Source organism: Magnolia sinica, chromosome 15, assembly GCF_029962835.1.
Source record: "Magnolia sinica isolate HGM2019 chromosome 15, MsV1, whole genome shotgun sequence".
In the NCBI taxonomy this organism is placed as follows: Eukaryota; Viridiplantae; Streptophyta; class Magnoliopsida; order Magnoliales; family Magnoliaceae; genus Magnolia; species Magnolia sinica.
Genome location: NC_080587.1, coordinates 21,349,252 through 21,355,251, shown reverse-complemented (window position 1 = coordinate 21,355,251; position 6,000 = coordinate 21,349,252).

The following is a 6,000-nucleotide window of genomic DNA, read 5'->3' as shown; positions in this document are numbered from 1 at the left end:
GGGACTTATACTTACGTGTTCTCCAAAATACTTTAAAATCAGAACTAAAACTAACTATATATGGAATTGAATTTTAAGAAGTAATGATGTAATTGAGAAAAAAGTAAAGATAAAAATCAATAGAGAAAAAACATTAGAGTGTTAAGGATCCACTTATAGCCATTCTTAATATTTAATTCACTTGATTCAATTAGATAACTTGGCTGGAATCAAAGGCATATCCTATCCAGTCGGATAATAGAGTACTTGATTCATTATTCATAAGCCAAAATAGATTTGAACTTCAATTGATTCAGTTCCCACCACCAAAGTACTGATCACAAGGAATTCAAAGCATCTATGATCATGCTATAATATATGAATTTTATAGATCATCCCTTGCAAAATAGATAAGCAATCACTTTTAGCCTTCCTAAGTATCTAAAAGTGCTCGGAGTCGACAATGGATAAAAATAAATTAAAAATAAAGCTTTATTCAAACCAATATCAATGAATTATTCAATATTTAAATCAAACAACTTAAATCAAGGTAAACTAGAACATTAAAAACTACTACAAACTTCACCTCTTACCCTTAGATGAGAGATTTAACTAATAATAGACATGATTGAAGTAAATCCAAACAAAAACATGAAAAAAAAACTTAGAACAAAAAGATTAGAGAGGAAGAATGGCTCTGTAGATGCTTCGCTACTCCTCGCTTTCTCTTTTAAATATTAAATCGTACTTAAAAAAGCTTAAAACATCCATTTAAATAGACTTGATTTGCACCGACTTCGAACTGACTTTGAATTTACAGGTTGCAACCAAATTTTATCAAAATCTGTCTGAAATCTCTATCTTTTTCAGGTTGCACCAAACCGTCCTTCGGTGACACTAAACATCACTTTAGTCACACTTAAGTGTCAAACCAAATTAAGTCTAAAAATTATGATTTCTTGCTGAATTGTTCTATGCATATTCGGTCGGACCAAACCAACCTCAGGTGGGATCGAACAGTATGTTATTTCTGTTAATAGACTTTATGATTTTTTCAGTCTTTTCTCTCTCCTTTGCACTTGGTCTTCTTGGATCTTTGATACTTGAATTATTTATTAATTACCTCCAATTCTCTAATTATTCTCTTAGTCATTCTTCGAGCATTAAATCTTGACTTTAATCATTCTTTCATCTTAGTTCTCTAAATCTCCTCGCATAGAAAAACACACATAATTAGATCAATTAAGCACACTTATGTATATAAAACCAATGCACAATAATGAGAAAATATACAATATTTCACACTCAACAGAATTCTACTGAGTACTAAAGTTTAAGTGAAGGATATGCTCGATATCAATAGATTTGATTCTCTATGGATTGGATTGGTTTTTAGAATTACTTAAGATTACAGGATTGATTCTTTTAAGAATTTATTTTTTGAATTCAAAATCTTTTGAATATTTTACTCGGGACTAGCAAAATGCTAGTTGGGGTATGTGTTGAGAATCAAATATTGCATATTTATCCTCTTACTGCATTTGCTTTCCATGAATTTGAGTGCTAATTTGATATACATATGTATGTTTTATGCATGTGAGGTGATTTAGAACTAAATAATGAAAATATGCTTAAAGTGATGGAATTAGATCTTAAAAGAAGCACAATGAAGAATTGAAGATTCCAAGGTCATGAAGGAGAATTTGAAATGCTAAAGGATGAAGGAAACCAACTACAAAAAGATGAAAAGTGAAGATTCAAACTAAAGTTCTAAACTAAAGAAATTCGATCCCATCAATGGGAGTTTGATGCCATCGATTAGACTTCGATGGGAGGAGGTCGATGTCATAGAGCATATATTGAGGAATTAAGGAATTTCTCAAGAGTTTATTGTACAAAATATGTGTTTCTACTCAATGTCATCGAAGGATCTTCGATGCCATTGATAGATTCCCAAAATTTTAAAAATTATTATTTGACATTTTTTATGTTCCTACTCAATCCCTCAAGGAGATCTTCAATGCAATTGATAGAGGTTTGATGGGAGTTCAATGTCATTGAAAACCCATCGACAGTGTGCGTGGCTGGGTAAATTTAATGTTGGTTTCAATTTTTCTGAGGTGGTGCATAATATGGCTTGTAAATATTATAAATAGGAGTTCCTAAAATGTATTTATATATTAATTTAAGGTTTGGGAGGGACGGTAAGGAGTTGCAGAGCATCTAAGGAGCCATTCTTCCACTCTAATCTTTCGGTTCTAAGTTATTTTTTATTTTTTTCCTTAGAGTTTAGTTCAATCATGACTATGGTTGGCTAACTCTTTTAGCTAGGGTTAAGAGGTGAAGCTTGTAGTGATTTTTAATATTCTAGTTTACTTTGATTCAAGTTATTTAGTTTAAATTTTGAACAATTCATTGATATTGATTTGAATATAGCTTTAATTTTGGTTTACTTTAATCCATTGTCGACTTTGGGTACTTTGGATGCTTAGAAGGGCTAAGATTGATAGCTTATCTAGTTTACAAAGGATTAATTTGTAAAATTGATTTATTTATCCTAGATCGAGGGCATGATAAATGCCTTGAATTCCCTGCAATTAATACTTCGGTACCTTATGTGGGAATTGAATCAATTGAAGTTTAGATTGATTTTGGCTTATGAATAATGAATTAACCGCTCAATTCTCCAACTAGATAAGATATGACTTCGATTCCAGTTGAGTTATCTACTTGAATAAAGTGAATTAGACATTAAGAATAGCTAGAAGTGGATCTTTGACGCTCTAGTGTTTTGCTTTATTAATTTCTTCTTTAAATGATCTAAGTTCAATCATTATTTTATTAAATTCAATTCTATAGTTAGTTTTAGTTCTAAAAGTAGTTTATAGAATACACAAATATAAGTCTATGTAGCTTCGATCTCAGTCTCACAAGGTTAAAACTACATCACTACCTTGCACTTGGGGTTGTCATCTTTTGAATAGATCAGGTGTTTACTAAAAGCAAATACCACTAATGAGCATGTGACCTTTAGAATATGTTGTTGATTTTTTCTATTTGTAATATAATTCAGTTTGCGTTTTTATATATGACAATTACAAAATGGTACCATGAGAGGCAAGAAGTTGAAAATAATGAAAATATAGTCACTGACAGAGTTTGATTAAAAAACTTCAATTGTAGCATGACACTGAGTCTAATCATAGTAGTAAATTTAGGATAAATATGTAAAAACTCATAGCAATGGTGCATAAGATATACCCGAAAACACAATACTGTGAGCCACCTTTAGTTGGTAAAGGAGCAGTGCCTCAAGCATTAGAGTGAATGAGTTCAAATGGTGCAGAGAAACATAGGTACCTTTATTGACTGTAAGTGTAGTAAAAGTCGACATTTTACAACCTTTGCAATCAAATACATATAGTATATGAAAGATTATTAAAAGGACCAGCACATAACATAAATTTAAGATGAGTGTTAGAAATAACTGATATTCTCGTATTCATAAATAAAAAGAATTACAAGGATTTACAATGAATTACATAGCTAAACATAGAAATCTAATAAATCTAATAATCCTAATTATAGAATATATATAGATGTTAACCCAAAATAGAAAATTATAAAATATATTACAAAATATACACAATTGATGACACAATCTTTATCATGTACTATCATTTGTAAATTTAGTTGGTACAATAGGGGCTTACTTTTAAGTTACCTAATTGTTGATCCATGCTGTCCATTGGTTTTATCTCACTATTTAACCCCCTTATGTAGAAATTGGTCCAATCTACTCATTCAATGTGCCGCAATCTTAGTCTTTCTTATACATTCATTTTATTAATAAATTGTAGCTCACCTAATTTGTAGAATGGTCCAATTGTTTACCAAGTGCATTTACACAGTGGGACCATTTTGTTGATTAGGTTGGATCTTACATACATAAGCCACGTTGGGCTTGGGGTGCTTTCATATAAAACTATTGGTATTTTGGTTATTAAAATTAACAAGGGCCTGTTTGGATTAATAGAAAGGAAAGAAAAGGAAAGGAACATTGCTTCCCATGGTACTCACTTTATTTTGTTTGTTAGGGGCCCGTCTGGATTCATGAAAAGCATGAGAAAGGAAATATCGTTTCTTGAAAAACTTTATTTTTAGGAATTTGTGAGAAAGGAAAATTTATTTTGCTTATTTGCTTTTCAACAAGATTTTCATAGAATTTTAAGATTTATTTTCAAGTTTGTCATTCGGCAAAACAAATTTTTTTCTTGGAATTTTGTTTAGATAGTCACTAGCATGTGTCATATTGTAACACCCAAGATTTTTGCCAACTTGGAGTTAGGCGTCCTTAGGCAATGGGTCGATCCCAACACCTTATTAACTTCTTAAAACTAAATCCCAAAGTCCAAAATCCCTTTTTTACCCATCTCCTTCAAAATCTCACATTTCACCACCTTATTATTCAAATTTTTCCTAGTACTTTCATATTAGACATGAATCCTAAAGTTTAGGTGAGGAAGAACAATACTTAAACTAAAACTTACTATAAATAGTAAATAAATAAATAAAGTGGGTTTTTAACTATTAACTTTATAGAATCTCATAAAATAAATAGGTTATTTGGATAGAGCAGCTTCTCCTACCCCAAAATCATATATTGCATGTCATGTAACTCATTCCGATTTGAAAGATACAACTATTTCAAATATCGAGTAACGAAACCACCACCAGATAGGACAGCGAGCGGCAATGGCATCGCCGTGACTGCGAGGCCTCGCCGCCCAGCGGGCCGGGCAGCCCGTTTCTTGCCATTTTCTGTAGTTTTTTTGTCTGACTTCGAAAAGTCATATCTCTATCGTTATAACTCTTATTTAGGTAATTCAAAAGCCAGATTGAAGCTTAATAAGTCTAGTTTCATATAAAAATAAGTGAAAAATATAATAAAAATTTTAATATAGTTAAATATAGGTCATTGTGACAATTGTATGAAAATTATTAGTTTGGACAGCTGCTGCTTCTAGAATTTTTAAAAATTTTCTACAACACGAAATCTAATGAAATTTGGTAGAGATGAACTAGACTTGATGATGAACTATTAAAAAAATAATTAAAATAATATACTAATTAAAAGTGACAGAAAGGAGCGTAGAACTGCCCTAGGACCATAATCTGTCGTAATTAGGGCATAATTTAATTAAGTACCAAACTGAATACTCAATAGAATTAGCTTGAACCACTTTAAATACGAACTACAAGACTCAAAATGAGTAGAACCGCTAACATTACGTTACTTAGAAACTTAGGATCAATTTCTAAACCCAGTTGCTCTCGGGAGCACTTTGAAACTCCGCATCGGACCTGGGCCGTGTGTCAAAAGTCCGATGACGGCGAAACTATACGGTTATGACCGCCTCGTTGGACTTGACTACCATCTAGAAAATTAAGTCCTAATAGTAACCAGAAACGCACAACTTGAGCCCGGAGTGAAGTGTGTGAGAAATGCGAATATTTGTAGAAAATGAACTGAAACTTAAGTGAATTGAGTCGTTCACTTGCAGGTCAAATCTAAGTATTCTGACTGTCAGAATCTGACCCAATTACACCATCAGATCAGGAAAAATTTTCAACACATGACAGTCCACTTGTGGCCCTGATTGAGTACCGGTGACCGTTGAACTGAAACTGGCCTGCCATGATCGATCTGCAAACCCGATCGAACCGAAAACTTAGCCTGACCTATATCCATGGTCAGAGAGCTTAAGTCCGACTGCATATAGAAAAGGGACCTCCAGAAGTGCTCCGTTGGATCGGAACAGTCACTATTTGGTTATAACCTAAGTATACCATGGCCCTGAGGCCATTTCCATCAGTTCTGGGCCTATATAAGGACCTTAAACCCTCCCTCTCTCATTCCATACGAATTTGGGAAAAACCCTAAGAGAGAGAAAAGAGGAGGAAAGAGAGAGGAAGTGAGAGAGAGAGTTGTCGTTTGCCTTTGGGATTCTTCCCTGACGC